This window comes from Pseudophryne corroboree, chromosome 1 (genome assembly GCF_028390025.1).
Source record: "Pseudophryne corroboree isolate aPseCor3 chromosome 1, aPseCor3.hap2, whole genome shotgun sequence".
In the NCBI taxonomy this organism is placed as follows: Eukaryota; Metazoa; Chordata; class Amphibia; order Anura; family Myobatrachidae; genus Pseudophryne; species Pseudophryne corroboree.
The window spans coordinates 1,136,417,359-1,136,438,228 of NC_086444.1; the positions used below are offsets into that span (position 1 = coordinate 1,136,417,359).

Genomic DNA, 20,870 nt, shown 5'->3' on the forward strand with positions numbered 1-20,870 from the left:
GAAAATAAGAATTTACTCACCGGTAATTCTATTTCTCGTAGTCCGTAGTGGATGCTGGGCGCCCATCCCAAGTGCGGATTGTCTGCAATTCTTGTAAATAGTTATTGCTAACTAATGGGTTATTGTTGAGCCATCTGTTGAGAGGCTCAGTTGTTATTCATACTGTCAAACTGGGTATAGTATCACTAGTTATACGGTGTGATTGGTGTGGCTGGTATGAGTCTTACCCGGGATTCAAAATCCTTCCTTATTATGTCAGCTCGTCCGGGCACAGTGTCCTAACTAAGGCTTGGGGGAGGGTCATGGTGGGAGGAGCCAGTGCACACCAGGTAGTCATAAATCTTTCTAGAGTGCCCAGCCTCCTTCGGAGCCCGCTATTCCCCATGGTCCTTACGGAGTTCCCAGCATCCACTACGGACTACGAGAAATAGAATTACCGGTAAGTAAATTCTCATTTTTTAAACATTCATTTGTTTATTTTTGCAAAGTCTGGACTCTAATTTCCACTGCAGATGTGTGTACCGGTATTGCACATATGACTTCAGACTGTAGCTGGTAGTGCAGTAATGTAAGAGGAATCATTTTGTTTTAATGGCGTATCATGTAGAGAAGTGATTTTCTATAAATCGCTTATTGCAGCAATAGAAATCATTGTCTCGCTGAATAATAGTAAGTAGGCATGGTGGATAGATCCTGATACTCAGCTTGAGGCAACAGGATTAATATCTACATGTCATGGCAGATTGTCTGAGATCGAGACCTTTGTCCTGTTGGTTTCAGCTGCAAGGTCACCCTGAAATAAGGGTGGTTTACCCAGTGGCAGAATTAGTGAGTAGTGGGCCCAGGTACAACAATATGCTTTGGGCCCCCCACCCTCAATCCTGCCCCTCTTCCACCTGCAGCCGATGCAGATCATCCCTTCTTGTTAGGTTAGTGGCACATTCTGACTCATTATAACTCCACCAGCTGCAGGCCCATATATTGCATCGGGCCCAGCTACACCACTGCTAGTTTAATTCATGGCTCTCCCTGACTCCATTAATAGTCTAATAGTAGAATGGATCATGTGCTGCTGTCTCCTGCCAGGGGTCTCACAAAGGGGGCTAATGAGAGTTGTCAGTAGGAACTCCATGATCAACTACAGCAAATCACAATGATTACATCAAATCACTGTCCTTGCAAAGAAACTCCTTAGTGGCACTCTGGCAGGCTGAGTTGGGCAGTTTGTGAAGAATACAGGATTTATACAATGCGGGGCAGCAGGAGATTAAACACTGAAATGGAAGTCTCCCGTAGGCTACGGGAGGGTAGGCAACTCTGGTACACCATCTTCACCACAGGGCACATAGGTGATAATCATCTGATCAATTTAGTTTGTATTATTATTGGTTACCACGGCCTACTTTCAGCTAATTAAACTATATTGGCTGCAGTAGCAGCCTCAGGACAGGTTTCTGATAATTCCAAACCTGTTTACAAGGTTCCAAGAATCTATTCATTTGCCCTGCCCTGATTTACATATTCACCCCAACCCAACTGTTACACTGCGGGCTACCTCTCTTTAAAATGCTTACAACGCGGTGAACTGCCACGAACGACAGGACCCTAGCTGAGTTAAACAACACTTCAGAATCTTCTCATTGCTTTCATTGCATTTAACCACTGAGCCACTTCTGGTAATGACAACATTGCAAATTGACGTCCTTCACATCTGCAAGGAAAGGGGAAAAAAAAAACTTACTGCAAAGCCTCAGAAGTAATACATAAAAATGTCACATGGAGACTTTGTATTACAGGTTGAGTATCCCTTATCCAAAATGCTTGGGACCAGGAGTATTTTGGATATCGTATTTTTCCGTATTTTGGAATAATTGCATACCATAGTGAGATATCATTGCGATGGAGCCCAAATCTAAGCACAGAATGAATTTATATTTCATATACACCTTATACACACAGCCTGGAGGTCATTTTAGCCAATGTTATAATGTACTTTGTGCATTAAGCAAAGCTTGTGTACATACACACAATTCATTTATGTTTCATATACACCTTCTACATATAGCCTGAAGGTCATTTAATACAATACTTTTAATAACTTTTTGTATTGAACAAAGTTTGTGTACATTGAACCATCAGAAAACAAAGGTTTCACTGTCTCAATCTCACTCAAAAAAGTCTGTATTTCGGAATATTTGGATATGGGATACTCAACCTGTATTACGCTACATGAAACTACCTGCACATCAATGGCAAGAGAGCCTAATAAAAGCTCTTGGCTTAGTTTCAGCTAAACAGCCATGCATGACATAGTGACCACACTGTTTGCAAAAATTAAAGAAACAAAAATATGTTTGAATAAATCCAGATTGTGCAGTTGGGGTGATAATGGGAATTTGCTATCTCCAGAGTATTGTCTGGGGCGAAGATGAAAGGAAACTTGCTCAAAACACTGGCCACATCACGTCAACATTTAATCTCCTCTTGCATGTCAAGGGTTCCTTCGGCTTTCAATGGCTCCATCTCTTGCAGCATGTGTTATGAAAACCGCTTTGACAGTTGCTGCAAATGTGAGCAGGTGTTGTTTCCTATGGGGACAAAGCCTCTAAATAAATGAGTAGATCTGAAATAAGTGTAAAGAATAAGTCAGGGAATTACAGGCTTGTGCTGAACACAAAAAGAATATACTGTAGGTAAAAACAAATAAAATACAAACATGATATATGCTGTATGTTTCGATGTGAAATTCAGCCAGTTTATAGTTCACAATTAAAATCTTAATTACATTCTGCCGCGTTGACCTTTTATAGCCGGTGTGCCACTGTTCGACCTGAAGGGATACCAGAACCCCCCAAAGGGTAGGATTTCTGACGGCTGCTGTTGTGCTGTCCATGTGCAGTGATCCGTCCACCAGACATGACTGAAAGGAGCACTCACCATCTTGTCATGGCTGTGTTTAATGTAAACTTCTGACTTGTACTAGATTTTCATACTGTGCATTGCCATGCATTGCAGACAGAACACTTCTCCCTAAGGGGGCTTTGTATCTAGGCCCTTACTTAACTTATGTGGAAACAACGCTTTCAGCATGATGTTACGTATTCGGAATCTGTACCATTTATTTCTTTTATTTATTAGCAGTTTCTTATATAGCGCAGCATATTCCGTTGCGCTTTACAATTAGAACAACAGTTATAGAACAAAACTGGGCAAAGACAGACAGACAGACAGACAGAGGTAGGAAGGCGCTGCTCGCAAGCTTACAATCTATAGGGAAATAGGTATTGATACACAAGGATAGATGCTACCTGTTACATAATGGTTCCCCAGATTGCTAGGTTCTTAATGGGTTGTATGATATGATCACCCAGCAATGTTGGAAGACAAAATGTGAGTTTATGTGGACTGTACAGAGGGGATGTAACCAGAGCCGGCCCTAACCAATATGATGCCCTAGGCAAGATTTTGGCTGGTGCCCCCTAGCACCACCGCTGGTTCCACCTCTGACCTTGCACCTCTTTCCCAGCACCACCACCCCTCACCCATAGCAGTCCTTATTTTGGTGTTTGTACCCCCTATACTTTAAATAGGAACAGCTCGCACATTTGGTGCACAGCCCAAAAAGGGGGGTGTTTTGCTGGCAAGGGGCATGGCCACACAATAGTAACCCCAATTCCAATTACGCCACACAGTATTACAACTTTATTCACATTTGATCATGCGATAGTGTCCATAATTCATATTACATCCAACAGTAGTATCACTTTACCTTATAAACGTTACTCCTCACAGTGAATTGCTCCTTATTCACATTACACCACACCCTATTGCTCTTTATTCACATCAGACGACACAGTAGTGCCCTTTCTATACGCAATGCCACATAGTAGAGCACCTTATACATTATTAATGCATTTTTACATGACACACATAATGCTCCTTACACATACTCTGAACACTACTGCACAACCAACCCACTCACATGCACACAGCACTCACACTGCTACTAACACTGTGACCTCTGTCTCTGCTTGGATACAAATGTGTCCTCATAAATCTTGCCTCAATGCTAACATCGGGCACCTTTTTTTTTTTTTAATGAAAATGCATCTTATTTGCATTGCTATGTGGCTAGGATGCACAAACAGCTTCTGCTGATTAAAATTATATGCAGCATGCCTATATACTGTGTGAGACTGTGGGTTTATCTGCATATGAAATGCTACACATACAATATAGGCATGCCACATATCATTTTAATCAGCAGAAGCTGCTGATGCCCCTAGGCATATCAAATGCCCTAGGCAATTGCCTAGTTTACCTATGCCTATGGCCGGCTCTGGATGTAACTTGATAGGGAAGCATTGAAGGTTATGTGGGTGGGTCTGGAATTTGGTAGGCTTGTCTGAAGAGATGAGTTTTCAGGGAACGTTTAAAGGTTTGGAGACTAGTGGAGAGTCTTATTGTGCGTGGGAGGGCATTCCACAGAGTGGATGATTCCCGGGTGAAGTCCTGTAATTTTGAGTGGGAACAGGTAATACATGTGGATGAGAGACGCAGATCTTGTGCAGAGCAGAGAGGTCTGGTAGGGAGATATTTTGAGATGAGTGAGGAGATGTATGATGGTGCAGGTTGGTTAAAAGCCTTGTATGTAAGTAAAAGTATTTTATATTTGACACGGTAGAATACCGGTAACCAATGGAGGGACTGACAGAGCGGATCAGCAGATGAAGAACGTCTGGCGAGGAAGATTAGCCTCGCAGCTGCATTTAAAATGGATTGAAGTGGTGAGAGCCTATGTTTGGGAAGACCAATAGCCTAATGCAAGAGATATCACCAATACTGTATCTCCTGCAAAAAGCAATTAGTACAGCCGACTGCAGTCCACATTATTCTCAATGGGGACTGTGGTCTGGTTCCTATGTACCAAGCTATGAAAAAGTAGCTTTTCTGAGCTTCGCACCATTGGCTAACGCTTCATCTTCAGCCGTTTTGTGCCAGTGGAGGTATTCCCGCAGGGGATGTTACAATAGGGCAGATGTATTAAGCCTGGAGAAGCAATAAAGCTGGGATAAAGCAGTGCAAGGTGATAATGCACCAGCCAATCAGCTCCAATATGTAAATTGACAGTTATGAGCTGATTGGCTGGGGTGTTAACACCTTCCACTTATCACTGCTTTATCACTTCTCCATGCTTAATACATCTGCTCCAATGTGTGAGCAGCCGTTGCCACGGATCCCTCCACTGGTATATATTGTGAAGTGTAGCCCATAAACTACAATGTTAGATTAGATGGCCCAACGCCATCTAAACATGGCATTAGCTCCATAATGGTTCGTAATCCAGAGTTTGGTAAATTTGCCATTGCAGCTGATATATTTGATCTGCTGTTGTCTTCCCTAGATACTGTACTGTATATACTGGGGATGCTTAATATCTGTGGGTACCCCCAGAAAACATTTGTTTTCAGGGGGTATGCCACAATATATATATATATAACGCATATTTAATCTTGAGGGACCTGGTAAGTTTGGGGGCATTCGGTTTCCAGGAAACCAAACCTGCTCATCTCTAATGCAGAGTAGTAGTAACATTATCAAATTTAGGGGTCTATGACCCCTATGTACAAAGCCTTGAAGAGAGATAAAATGGGTGGAGATAAAGTACTAGCCAGTCAGCTCCTGACTGCCATGTTACAGGCTTTGTTTGAAAAATGACAGGAGCTAGTTGGGTTGTGCATGTTATCTCTCTCCAAGACTTGGTACATAGACCCCACAATAAAATATGACACCAGTGGCAGATTTTACTTATGGGCCAGAGGACTGCAGCCCCCCCCCCCCCCCCCCCCACCCCCAGGTAAAACCCGCCACCAGCTTAGTGTCAGTAAAACCAGATGCAGTCAGTGACTGCCCTTGCTACATTGTGACTGGCAGTGACTTCCTATTGGAAGTCCTATCTCCCAGTTGCAGACACTAAAGGCAGTGCCATTGGGAGGTGTTTCCTCCCTCTGGGACTGTCAGACCGGGCTGCGATTAGCAGAGCGCTGTCTTCCTGTAGGAAGCCACTCCCTGCCTCGTCAGCCCTAGCTGGTTTCTATGGACTGCAACCAATGCAGTCCATAGAAGCCGGGGATTGCGCATGCGCAGTCCGGCTGCTGTTGGTGCGCATGCGCTGGTCTCGCCACTTACCAGATCCATTGCACAGGTGGCGGGACCTGGCTGACGGGCTGTCTCCTCTCCCCTCTCCAGGCAGGCACAGGTAGCGGCAGCCCCCCTACCACCGTCACGTAGCAGCCTTCGCTGCAACACACCATGTTAATAGCTAACAATATTGGCTGATGTAATTGACATAGCTCCTGTCCACATCTTGTGACACTAACCAATTCCCATTCCTCACAAAGCAGCGCAATTTTCTGAAGCGGGTGATCATCCCCTTTTTAATGTTTTTATTATATAGAAATGTTTCTAATTTTAAGGTTTTATTTTTGTTAGATACAAAATCAATAAATCCTTCTAGTTGTGGCTACACAAGAAAGGTTAAAGTAGTTATGTTTTGTAGCATGTTATTACTTAGTTATCAAGAGCTCCGTATCAGACAACAGCTGACCTTCACTTAATGCTACTTTAGTAAATGTCAAACACCCAATCACATTCTACAACACACACATTAAGCTCTCTATCTATCTATCTATCTATCTATCTATCTATCTATCTATCTATCTATCTATCTATCTATCTATCTATCGTGCCACTATTACAGTACGTAGTAAGTAACTGCTGGCTCGTCCTCTACTGTCACCACTAAATCTCATGATTATTTCTTAAAGACACTCAGAGTCAAGTGTCAAGAAAAATGAAATCAAGTGGTAAACAGTCTCCTAGAAAATATTATTCTCTTTTGTGACATGTCCAACAGTGTAATCATTAGTCATCCGGTGAGATGTGAGGAGGTAGAGGAACCGAGGTCTGCCACCGTCTCCTGGCTTCCTAGGCTACAATTATATAATCAGATAAACTAAATTGTTCCTTATTCTTTGTCATGAAAAAGCTCTGCCACACACTTGACTGTATCTCAGTATGACTTGGAACAAGGATGAACATTAATTATCTCCCACTTTAAAGCCCCTCTGAAAGTCTTAGTGGGGAGTTGCATTGAAGTTTATTTCATTCTAAAGAAAATACAATTCTAGTATATGAAATAGAGGACGCATCATGTTGTCTGTAACCACTTCCAAATCCACAGGAGATTCCTGCCCAATGTCTACTATTTATGTGACAGTATTTGAAGTCAGTTAAAAGGCATTACATAAATACAATTACAGTGTGTCCTGTTTCATGGGGTTTAAATGCACGAGTCACCAGCGGTACCTGCTTATAAAGATGGGAATCATGCTTCCTGTGTACAATACAACAACAAAGGATATTTCTAAGAACGTGTCTTTGTAAAGATCATTTTCACACCGGATTATTTTTCTGTTCCCTATTCTATACTTGCAAAGTTAGGGGTCTATTTACCGCTGGGTGAAATGAGCAGCCCCCCAGCACACATCGCAGGGGAGAGACGTGTGCTGAGCGGTCTGTGCTACACCGCTCAGCACACATCTCTGGGCAAATCTCCCCATCAGTACAGCCCTTTAGGGTCTATTTACTAAGCCTTGGGTGAAGATAAAGTCGACGGAGATAAAGTCCCAACCAATCCGCTCCTAACTGCCGTGGGTTTGAAAAATGACAGTTAGGAAGTGATTGGCTGGGATTTTATCTCCATCCACTTTATCTCCTTCCAAGGCTTAGTAAATAGACCCCAAAGTCCCAACCAACCAGCTCCTGTCATTTGTCAATCACAGCCTGTAACATGGCAGATAGGAGCTGACTGGCTGGTACTTTATCTCCATCCATTTTATCTGCAACCAAGGCTTAGTAAATAGACCCTAAAGGGCTGTACTGATGGGGAGATTTGCCCAGAGATGTGTGCTGAGCGGTGTAGCACAGACCGCTCAGCACACGTCTCTCCCCTGCGATGTGTGCTGAGCGAGGGGGGGGGGGGGCGGAAGGGGGGCTGCTCATTTCACCCAGCGGTGAAATGAGCGACATGCTAGATTGTACCAGTCTAGCACCGGTGATAGCGACGCGCGGGACAGCGCATCGCTGTGGCCGGCACCCACGGAGCGATGTTCAGCTAATTTCTAAGCAATCTAGTCAGATTGCTTAGAAATTAGCTGAACATCGCTCCGTATGTACCCCCCTTAAGTACCTGGATACTACCCCAGATGGAGAAGACATCCTCACAGCCATGTCACAATGTGGTCCTGCACCAAAAAGGTCAAGACAGTAGTGTACAAAGCCTTTGCAGAATACATGTGGTCTGTGGCTTGCAAGAGCTCAGCCATTCAGTATATGGTACTGAAAAGAAAATTTGACAGGCCTACTTAGGGGGTAGTAGGCCCCCCCCAAAAAAACCTGCCCTGGGAGGTTTAAAGGCAAGGAGGCATCAATCTCCTTGTCGGTGATAGGTCCTAGTATTCTATAGTGGTCTCTACCTGTGCTCCCTGGTTTAGATTCGATGTACTGTTATTATGTTGACTTTGGTTTTAATTACTCCACTGGCTCACTTCTCCGCTCTTATCACTGCTTAGTAAGTGTCCCCCTTAGTCTCTCTGCACATGTTACATCGGCCCCACCTGCAGCGCAGCATGGTTTTGCCCAGGTGCACAGTTACTGTCTTTTATTTAGCGAATCTGACCCTACATGAGAGCATAATGTCAATCTTGGGCTGATGGCAGAAAAAATAATAATGTCTAATGGTCATTTACATCTGTCCCTGTCTATTTATTTTACCCACGTTCTGGCAAATGCTCTTGTGGTCACTTGTTGATTACATGATATATATGTCCCTTGTGGCTGTGATTTCATATATTGGCATTAGCTGAGAGCCTTGACCTAATCGTTGACATTTGTAATAAAATTTTATGTCATTTCTCCGCTGCCTTCACAATTGGAAATCTAGCATCAAAGGCATATTTATGGAGAGGTCTTAGCAGGCTTAGTACATAAACCAATAGCAGCCCGTAGATATTTATGTGTTTAACCGTTAAAGGCGCATAATTCTCTTAAATGTGTTAACAAATGCTCTTGCATATTATTGAACCTGAATAGAATAAGCAATCTGACCATCCTAACAATGTGCCTGGGCTTGAATTGTGATGTGTTTAATGAAGATATGGGGGGGGGGGGGGGGGGGGGAATGTGAGAACAAATAATTTTCTTCCATTAAAAAGTGCAGTGTTGTAATACACTATAAGAGAAATAGATTTATAGTGGCAGCTGACCGGACGCGTTATCTCAGTCTGGCAGAGTAGTATAATTCTAATAATAATAATAATAATAATAATAATAATAATAGTAGTAAATAAATAGATCTTGCTATACGATCAGCTGCACTATGGGCCTGATTCATAAGTATAAGTAAAGCAAAAGAGCAAGCAACTGGGCAAACCCATGCTGTGTTGCAGATGGGGCAGATGTAACGTGTGCAGAGAGAGTTAGATTTGGTTGGGGTTTGTTCAAACTGAAATCTAAATTGCAGTGTAAAAATAAAGCTGTCTAACATCTGTGGGCTACATGCGAAAGCCATAGGCAAACGCAGGGGGGGGGGGGGGGGGGGGGGGTGTTCCGGTTGCCTGGAAACCCCCCTTCTCTTGGCAAGTGGCTCAAATTATGACTACAACAGCAATGGTATATAATACGATTACTAGAGCTGTTGCCACAATTTGCAGTTTAAGGGACAGAGCAGAGCTGCTGCACATACCCAGCTTCTTCTGCCAAGTTTGGTGTGTGTGTGTGTGTGTGTGTGTGTGTGTGTGTGTGTGTGTGTGTGTGTGTGTGTGTGTGTGTGTGTGTGTGTGTGTGTGTGTGTGTGTGTGTATCTGAGTCCTCAATCATTGCACTGGACCAGAAAGTAGTTACCAGGAAGAAGAGACAGGAGCCTTACCATGAGGTGGGAGAAAGTGAAGTGCTGGTTCTATAATATTTGTGTATTTATTATGCTATGTTTAACCTTTTCCTGACCACTTATTTATATTATTTAAATGTTTGATACAGCCTATACTAAGACCATCTATGGTGTTAAATATTAATACTGTATTCTATACAGTATCCAGTGTATAAACAGACCAATGTTTACATTAATGTCCAGGGTCGCTACTAGGTTCTTCTACTGCTACCCCAGACTCCCGCACTTGCTCCAATGTTCCGCAGAGTGGGAGATTGTGGAATGCATTTGGAAACCCCCCTCTAGAAATCCTGGGTTTGCTACTGAAAGCCGCCAGCATTTACCCTGCACAGAAACAATAAATGTATTTGCTCCCCTTGCATGGTAAAATGGTCACTTGCTTTTTTTGCTTTAGTATTTACAAACATGAATCAGGTCTTATTTACACTTTGTGGATCTTAGTGAACTATTGTAAAGTTGTTAAAGATTTACAAATCGCCTCTTGGCCTGAGGTTGTAGGTAGAGATAAACTCTAAATCAAAATTTGGTGTTTTACTCTAAGTATATTTTAAGTAGTCTGTAACCCAAGATCAACAATTGCTGTTTATTAACTTACTATATCACATAGTGCCTATTTAATTTGTAAAAAAAGTTCATAAAGAAAATGCACGCAATGTAGCGTCTCTTCCCGGTGCATTGGGTATGGATGAAGGCAGTTCGTTTTTTCTTATGGTATACAAGAAATTCGGGGAGAGGATGTGCAAGCTCTATGCCTGCATGTGATAATTGATATACCCTTGCAATGTATTTAATTATCACAGTGCAAATTTATCACATTCCATCAGCACCTGAGATGCGGATTGTGATAAATATGCCTCTAATTATGTACAGAAGTATAAATGTTAGTCGGCAGAGCTGAAGGTGAATGTAAATGTTGTGTAACTAAGCAGGATGCTGCAATACGATGGGTAGTTGTTCTGTTACTAACTTACTGCCCCAGCTGTTGCCCTGCTTGTTGGGCTTGTTAGCGGTCACAGGGGTAAGTGACAGTCAGTGGTGTCGAGAGAGGGGGGGGGGTGGAGGGTACAAAGTACCCGGGCCCAGGTCTGATGGAGGGGCCCAGTTAGGACCCAGTGGGGGCCCCAAGCTTCCTCCCCCTTAACCGGCAGCAACAGCTACAGCTCTTCTCCTAAGCCCAGCACACGCTGCTGACTGCTGGGTGCCCTTAGTGGGATGACAGGTAGTATAAGCAGAAATACTGTGGCACTCTCGGGACTTACTAATGTAACACTATATTCTGGTGATGACCACTAATGTGCAAGTCAACATTTCAGTTTATTCATCTTTAATCATGGTAAGTACTGAAAGTTCTGTGGCATTTCTGCTTATACTTAATGTTTGTGTGTATATATATGTGTGTGTGTGTGTGTGTGTGTGCGTGTGTGTGCGTGTGTGTGCGTGCATGCGTGTGTGTGTGTGTGTGTGTGTATACACTAGTGATTAGTGATTGCACCTACAGGCTATAGCGCATCCTTTATCACAAAATTATGATGGAGGATCCACTTTCACAAAATATGGTGTTCCAGGGAATGCGCTCTGCAACCAATGCAGCTTTTATGTGGCTGCCCCACCATCCTAATAGTGAACACTTTTGTCCCAACTGCTGGGAGGTATGTCATGCTCCTGTGGGTGGGTACTTCTCATGTGCTAGACATGCCCCCAAAGTGGTGCAGCCCTACAACTAACAAAGTGTGGCCACACCCCCTGCAGGGGGCCCCCCAGAAAGTTAATGTACCGGGGCCCAGGATTTCTCTTGGCGGCCCTGGTGACAGTGGGTGGTTTTTGGGGAGCAGATGTCAACATTATAATCGACACTTACACCTACCCCATGCTAGGTGCAGGAGATGGGTCTGAATTTACTGTAGCATCTCCTTTACATATACGCGACTGAGAATGCAACAAGTGCACAGTTTGCTGTAAATCACAAGATGTGGCCAGATCTGCGCTTCCCTGTGACACAGAATCAGGCCCTCTATGCATACCTCCCAACTCTCCCGATTCCAGCTATTCGGACACTGTCCCACCCACGGACTGCAGTGTTCCGCGGGCACCGAGGGGGGGGGGGGTATCGGGATTTTAGAGTTTATGATCACCTTTGTTCGACTTTGCAAATCCTTACTGTCTTAAGGCCAGTACTCACGGCCCGATGCGGGACAGATGCGTGCTGAGCGAACCGCTCAGCACACATATCTCCCCCCGCTCAGCATCAGCACAGCGCGATGTGTGCTGAGTGTGCGTGGGGAGACGGGGGCGGCGCTCAGGCTAATCTAGCACCAGCGATAACGATGCGCGGGGCTGCGCATGGCTATCGCTGTTAGGGCTACACACGGAGCGATCTTGCTGAAAATCTAAGCAATCTAGTCAGATTGCTTAGATTATCGCTCCATGTGTACCCCCCTTTACACAGAATTTGGGGGTCTGCCGTTGTGATACTATCATCTAACTTATTTCATGTTATATTTTACAGAAAGTAACAGAGTGTCATTCTTTTCCCTTAAATGAAAATAAATCAATACATAGCCATCCGCTCCCGTGTGTTCGTGCAGGCCCTGCAAGCAGCTAATATTTGTACCAAATCCAGAACTGCCAGATCTGGTTTCCTTCGTCTGATGTCGACAATAATTTTCATTTTCTGCTGAAAGTAATGACAGGTAGGATAGACGAGGCAGTACAGCAAAGCAAGTCACAGAGTGTACTGTACATAGACTACATCCAGACTTCAAACACAAAGGGAAAAAATATCAGACTTTGTAAAGTGTCATCTCAGCAAAATCTATTCTTTGCATGAATATTTGACGAAGTGTTCACTTACTCTGTTGTGATCCTTCAGCCTTCACAGTGCCGGCACCTGGTTATCAGTAGAGATGAGCGGGTTCGGTTTCTCTGAATCCGAACCCGCCAGAACTTCATGTTTTTTTTCACGGGTCCGAGCGACTCGGATCTTCCCGCCTTGCTCGGTTAACCCGAGCGCGCCCGAACGTCATCATGACGCTGTCGGATTCTCGCGAGGCTCGGATTCTATCGCGAGACTCGGATTCTATATAAGGAGCCGCGCGTCGCCGCCATTTTCACACGTGCATTGAGATTGATAGGGAGAGGACGTGGCTGGCGTCCTCTCCGTTTAGACACTTGATTTACTAATTTTGGGGAGCATTAGGAGTACTCAGTAGTGTACAGTGCAGAGTTTTGCTGATAGTGACCAGTGACCACCACTTTTATTTATAATCCGTTCTCTGCCTGAAAAAAGCGATACACAGCACACAGTGACTCAGTCACATACCATATCTGTGTGCACTGCTCAGGCTCAGGCCAGTGTGCTGCATCATCTATATATATTATATATCTGTCTGACTGCTCAGCTCACACAGCTTATAATTGTGGGGGAGACTGGGGAGCACTACTGCAGTGCCAGTTATAGGTTATAGCAGGAGCCAGGAGTACATAATATTATATTAAAATTAAACAGTGCACACTTTTGCTGCAGGAGTGCCACTGCCAGTGTGACTAGTGACCAGTGACCTGACCACCAGTATATAATATTAGTAGTATACTATCTCTTTATCAACCAGTCTATATTAGCAGCAGACACAGTACAGTGCGTTAGTTCACGGCTGTGGCTACCTCTGTGTCGGCACTCGGCAGCCCGTCCATAATTGTATATACCAGTGACCTAACCGTGGTTTTTTTTTCTTTCTTTATACATACATACTAGTTACGAGTATACTATCTCTTTATCAACCAGTCTATATATTAGCAGCAGACACAGTACAGTGCGGTAGTTCACGGCTGTGGCTACCTCTGTGTCGGCACTCGGCAGCCCGTCCATAATTGTATATACCACCTAACCGTGGTTTTTTTTTCTTTCTTTATACATACATACTAGTTACGAGTATACTATCTCTTTATCAACCAGTCTATATATTAGCAGCAGACACAGTACAGTGCGGTAGTTCACGGCTGTGGCTACCTCTGTGTCGGCACTCGGCAGCCCGTCCATAATTGTATATACCACCTAACCGTGGTTTTTTTTTCTTTCTTTATACATACATACTAGTTACGAGTATACTATCTCTTTATCAACCAGTCTATATATTAGCAGCAGACACAGTACAGTGCGGTAGTTCACGGCTGTGGCTACCTCTGTGTCGGCACTCGGCAGCCCGTCCATAATTGTATATACCACCTAACCGTGGTTTTTTTTTCTTTCTTTATACATACATACTAGTTACGAGTATACTATCTCTTTATCAACCAGTCTATATATTAGCAGCAGACACAGTACAGTGCGGTAGTTCACGGCTGTGGCTACCTCTGTGTCGGCACTCGGCAGCCCGTCCATAATTGTATATACCACCTAACCGTGGTTTTTTTTTCTTTCTTTATACATACATACTAGTTACGAGTATACTATCTCTTTATCAACCAGTCTATATATCAGCAGCAGACACAGTACAGTGCGGTAGTTCACGGCTGTGGCTACCTCTGTGTCGGCACTCGGCAGCCCGTCCATAATTGTATATACCAGTGACCTAACCGTGGTTTTTTTTTCTTTCTTTATACATACATACTAGTTACTTACGAGTATACTATCTCTTTATCAACCAGTCTATATATTAGCAGCAGACACAGTACAGTGCGGTAGTTCACGGCTGTGGCTACCTCTGTGTCGGCACTCGGCAGCCCGTCCATAATTGTATATACCACCTAACCGTGGTTTTTTTTTCTTTCTTTATACATACATACTAGTTACGAGTATACTATCTCTTTATCAACCAGTCTATATATTAGCAGCAGACACAGTACAGTGCGGTAGTTCACGGCTGTGGCTACCTCTGTGTCGGCACTCGGCAGCCCGTCCATAATTGTATACTAGTATCCAATCCATCCATCTCCATTGTTTACCCGAGGTGCCTTTTAGTTGTGCCTATTAAAATATGGAGAACAAAAATGTTGAGGTTCCAAAATTAGGGAAAGATCAAGATCCACTTCCACCTCGTGCTGAAGCTGCTGCCACTAGTCATGGCCGAGACGATGAAATGCCAGCAACGTCGTCTGCCAAGGCCGATGCCCAATGGCATAGTACAGAGCATGTCAAAACCAAAACACCAAATATCAGTAAAAAAAGGACTCCAAAACCTAAAATAAAATTGTCGGAGGAGAAGCGTAAACTTGCCAATATGCCATTTACCACACGGAGTGGCAAGGAACGGCTGAGGCCCTGGCCTATGTTCATGGCTAGTGGTTCAGCTTCACATGAGGATGGAAGCACTCAGCCTCTTGCTAGAAAACTGAAAAGACTCAAGCTGGCAAAAGCACCGCAAAGAACTGTGCGTTCTTTGAAATCCCAAATCCACAAGGAGAGTCCAATTGTGTCGGTTGCGATGCCTGACCTTCCCAACACTGGACGTGAAGAGCATGCGCCTTCCACCATTTGCACGCCCCCTGCAAGTGCTGGAAGGAGCACCCGCAGTCCAGTTCCTGATAGTCAGATTGAAGATGTCAGTGTTGAAGTACACCAGGATGAGGAGGATATGGGTGTTGCTGGCGCTGGGGAGGAAATTGACCAGGAGGATTCTGATGGTGAGGTGGTTTGTTTAAGTCAGGCACCCGGGGAGACACCTGTTGTCCGTGGGAGGAATATGGCCGTTGACATGCCAGGTGAAAATACCAAAAAAATCAGCTCTTCGGTGTGGAGGTATTTCACCAGAAATGCGGACAACAGGTGTCAAGCCGTGTGTTCCCTTTGTCAAGCTGTAATAAGTAGGGGTAAGGACGTTAACCACCTCGGAACATCCTCCCTTATACGTCACCTGCAGCGCATTCATAATAAGTCAGTGACAAGTTCAAAAACTTTGGGTGACAGCGGAAGCAGTCCACTGACCAGTAAATCCCTTCCTCTTGTAACCAAGCTCACGCAAACCACCCCACCAACTCCCTCAGTGTCAATTTCCTCCTTCCCCAGGAATGCCAATAGTCCTGCAGGCCATGTCACTGGCAAGTCTGACGAGTCCTCTCCTGCCTGGGATTCCTCCGATGCATCCTTGCGTGTAACGCCTACTGCTGCTGGCGCTGCTGTTGTTGCCGCTGGGAGTCGATGGTCATCCCAGAGGGGAAGTCGTAAGCCCACTTGTACTACTTCCAGTAAGCAATTGACTGTTCAACAGTCCTTTGCGAGGAAGATGAAATATCACAGCAGTCATCCTACTGCAAAGCGGATAACTGAGTCCTTGACAACTATGTTGGTGTTAGATGTGCGTCCGGTATCCGCCGTTAGTTCACAGGGAACTAGACAATTTATTGAGGCAGTGTGCCCCCGTTACCAAATACCATCTAGGTTCCACTTCTCTAGGCAGGCGATACCGAGAATGTACACGGACGTCAGAAAAAGACTCACCAGTGTCCTAAAAAATGCAGTTGTACCCAATGTCCACTTAACCACGGACATGTGGACAAGTGGAGTAGGGCAGGGTCAGGACTATATGACTGTGACAGCCCACTGGGTAGATGTATGGACTCCCGCCGCAAGAACAGCAGCGGCGGCACCAGTAGCAGCATCTCGCAAACGCCAACTCTTTCCTAGGCAGGCTACGCTTTGTATCACCGCTTTCCAGAATACGCACACAGCTGAAAACCTCTTACGGCAACTGAGGAAGATCATCGCGGAATGGCTTACCCCAATTGGACTCTCCTGTGGATTTGTGGCATCGGACAACGCCAGCAATATTGTGTGTGCATTAAATATGGGCAAATTCCAGCACGTCCCATGTTTTGCACATACCTTGAATTTGGTGGTGCAGAATTTTTTAAAAAACGACAGGGGCGTGCAAGAGATGCTGTCGGTGGCCAGAAAAATTGCGGGACACTTTCGGCGTACAGGCACCACGTACAGAAGACTGGAGCACCACCAAAAACTACTGAACCTGCCCTGCCATCATCTGAAGCAAGAAGTGGTAACGAGGTGGAATTCAACCCTCTATATGCTTCAGAGGTTGGAGGAGCAGCAAAAGGCCATTCAAGCCTATACAATTGAGCACGATATAGGAGATGGAATGCACCTGTCTCAAGTGCAGTGGAGAATGATTTCAACGTTGTGCAAGGTTCTGATGCCCTTTGAACTTGCCACACGTGAAGTCAGTTCAGACACTGCCAGCCTGAGTCAGGTCATTCCCCTCATCAGGCTTTTGCAGAAGAAGCTGGAGGCATTGAAGAAGGAGCTAAAAGGGAGCGATTCCGCTAGGCATGTGGGACTTGTGGATGCAGCCCTTAATTCGCTTAACAAGGATTCACGGGTGGTCAATCTGTTGAAATCAGAGCACTACATTTTGGCCACCGTGCTCGATCCTAGATTTAAAGCCTACCTTGGATCTCTCTTTCCGGCAGACACAGGTCTGCTGGGGTTGAAAGACCTGCTGGTGACAAAATTGTCAAGTCAAGCGGAACGCGACCTGTCAACATCTCCTCCTTCACATTCTCCCGCAACTGGGGGTGCGAGGAAAAGGCTCAGAATTCCGAGCCCACCCGCTGGCGGTGATGCAGGGCAGTCTGGAGCGACTGCTGATGCTGACATCTGGTCCGGACTGAAGGACCTGACAACGATTACGGACATGTCGTCTACTGTCACTGCATATGATTCTCTCACCATTGAAAGAATGGTGGAGGATTATATGAGTGACCGCATCCAAGTAGGCACGTCACACAGTCCGTACTTATACTGGCAGGAAAAAGAGGCAATTTGGAGGCCCTTGCACAAACTGGCTTTATTCTACCTAAGTTGCCCTCCCACAAGTGTGTACTCCGAAAGAGTGTTTAGTGCCGCCGCTCACCTTGTCAGCAATCGGCGTACGAGGTTACATCCAGAAAATGTGGAGAAGATGATGTTCATTAAAATGAATTATAATCAATTCCTCCGCGGAGACATTGACCAGCAGCAATTGCCTCCACAAAGTACACAGGGAGCTGAGATGGTGGATTCCAGTGGGGACGAATTGATAATCTGTGAGGAGGGGGATGTACACGGTGATATATCGGAGGGTGAAGATGAGGTGGACATCTTGCCTCTGTAGAGCCAGTTTGTGCAAGGAGAGATTAATTGCTTCTTTTTTGGGGGGGGGTCCAAACCAACCCGTCATATCAGTCACAGTCGTGTGGCAGACCCTGTCACTGAAATGATGGGTTGGTTAAAGTGTGCATGTCCTGTTTTGTTTATACAACATAAGGGTGGGTGGGAGGGCCCAAGGACAATTCCATCTTGCACCTCTTTTTTCTTTTCTTTTTCTTTGCATCATGTGCTGATTGGGGAGGTTTTTTTTGGAAGGGACATCCTGCGTGACACTGCAGTGCCACTCCTAGATGGGCCCGGTGTTTGTGACGGCCACTAGGGTCGCTAATCTTACTCACACAGTCAGCTACCTCATTGCGCCTCTTTTTTTCTTTGCGTCATGTGCTGTTTGGGGAGGGTTTTTTGGAAGGGACATCCTGCGTGACACTGCAGTGCCACTCCTAGATGGGCCCGGTGTTTGTGTCGGCCACTAGGGTTGCTAATCTTACTCACACAGCTACCTCATTGCGCCTCTTTTTTTCTTTGCGTCATGTGCTGTTTGGGGAGGGTTTTTTGGAAGGGACATCCTGCGTGACACTGCAGTGCCACTCCTAGATGGGCCCGGTGTTTGTGTCGGCCACTAGGGTCGCTTATCTTACTCACACAGCGACCTCGGTGCAAATTTTAGGACTAAAAATAATATTGTGAGGTGTGAGGTATTCAGAATAGACTGAAAATGAGTGGAAATTATGGTTTTTGAGGTTAATAATACTTTGGGATCAAAATGACCCCCAAATTCTATGATTTAAGCTGTTTTTTAGTGTTTTTGGAAAAAAACACCCGAATCCAAAACACACCCGAATCCGACAAAAAAAATTCGGTGAGGTTTTGCCAAAACGCGTTCGAACCCAAAACACGGCCGCGGAACCGAACCCAAAACCAAAACACAAAACCCGAAAAATTTCAGGCGCTCATCTCTAGTTATCAGTACAGGCAGTGGATTGCTGATCAGGTTCTGCTAACAGAAAGCACTGTGTACTCTGTGATCTGTTACTTTTCCTGCTTGAGTCTCTGGAAACTAGTGTTAAGCTCAAAATTAACATTTTTAAGAAATATAATGAGTGCGGACAAGGTGTTAAGTAAATGAATGTCCTCACTTGGAGCATTACATTGGGCTTGACAACAGCCAGCTCAGTGACACATATATAATTAGGGTGATACTTTTATTTAGTCTTCTTATTACAATATTTACTTTGGATGGCTTTAGAGTCTCTAGAACACATACAGTATTTAATCTGAAGTATTCTATGTAAGTGTAAGTGAATTGCTACCATATCCAAGACATTGCTTTGCCCATAATACAGGGCAGGTCAGCCGTACCAGTGTTGGGATGGGAAGCATCAAACATCGCATTTTGTGTGCGATGTATCCCGCCAGTCATCACAAGTATAACACCGTGTATAAACGACGTATGCTTGAAGATAATTGCATTGGACAGTAATCCCAGTAAGAGCAGACCTTTGCGATAGAAGGACTTCCGTGTTTAGGATCCGGAAGTCCTCCTGCTCTGGGTGCTGAGTGACGCATGCACCGCGGGGTGTGCTGGGAAGGACCCGATTGGATCCCTCTCAGGGGTTAACATGTAAAGAAGCCCATAGGCTTCTATAGGGTGATGGCTCACTGCATCCAAGCTCCAGAATGTATCGTACTCCAGAACTTGGTGCATATTATGAGAAAATCAGCCAAACCTATGAAAACTTCACTTTCGGAGGTTTGGCCGCAGTTTTAGCTATAATGCTTCCTGCCCTTAAAGAGACATAGGGGATATTTATCATAATCATGATAAAATTTGCAATGTGAAATTGAATGAATATTTTCACACAAATGTACCATTTTTCTTGTGCCAGAAGACAATCTCCGATAAGAGCCTGTCCTGGTGAAGAGCTGGAAGCAGTGTGATAGCATAACATTATCACACTGTTTCCTGGTTCGTTCCCCCTGCAGCAAATGCACAGCTGGTGCATGCATCACAAGAGGCCGTAGCCAATTGCGCCAATTGCAGTAGCCAGTAGACTACACTAGGATAACACCATCTGGAGATAGCATTACATGTCGGGACCAAGCACCGGAGTCTGAAGCGAAAGAGTGATAGGGGAAGCCTATTTAACGGTATGCGTTTAGCATACCACCCGTCGGGATCCTGGAAGTCACAATACCGATGCCAAAATCCCGATGGGTACAATGCCGCCGCCGGAATACCGGCGAGGTAGGTGATTCTCCCTCTGTGGGTGTCCAAGCGAAGCGAGCCACCAAGCCCACAGCGTGGCAAGGACTGCTGTGGTACATCTTCCTTTCAGTATCACCATCGCTGGATGGTTATAGTAAACATTTTCATTAGAAAAAAAAAGTGCTTTATTTTTTTAAGTATAGTCCTTTTTTTCAATTGGAATTGCTGCAAGATAATAGTTTTATTCTTTTGTTTATGTATTCATTCATTAAGGGGAGTATTCAATTAGGGCCGTTTTTTCGCCTAGGCTAAAAAAACAACACTTTTAGCTGTTTAGGGCGAATGGGGATTTGCTCTATTCAATGGCAGGGCAATTACTTCGCTTAGGCAAAAAAATTTAGCCCGAGTAAAAAACATGTGGATCGGCGAATCCACGTGTTTTCACAGCAGCAATAACGCGGGCTGTTTTCAACGACTTTGAGGCATTTTTGCTGAAAAAAAAAAAAAAAAGACGTGAAAAGGGTGAAAACTGCCCTCAATAGAATATGCAGGGGGGT

The 20,870-nt window shown here is 44.7% G+C and overlaps 1 protein-coding gene and 1 long non-coding RNA gene across 2 annotated transcripts in view; one reads left to right on the forward strand and one right to left on the reverse strand.

Moving 5' to 3' along the window:
- SORCS2 (sortilin related VPS10 domain containing receptor 2) overlaps positions 1-20,870 on the forward strand; it is a 1,363,792-nt gene that overhangs the window by 192,897 nt on the left and 1,150,025 nt on the right. The window lies entirely within an intron of this gene.
- LOC134999946 (uncharacterized) lies at positions 494-12,913 on the reverse strand. The gene is made up of 3 exons (XR_010202055.1): positions 12,861-12,913; positions 2,240-2,588; positions 494-1,711 (listed from the first exon to the last, which is right to left on the reverse strand). It is a non-coding gene; the product is annotated as an uncharacterized LOC134999946 (long non-coding RNA).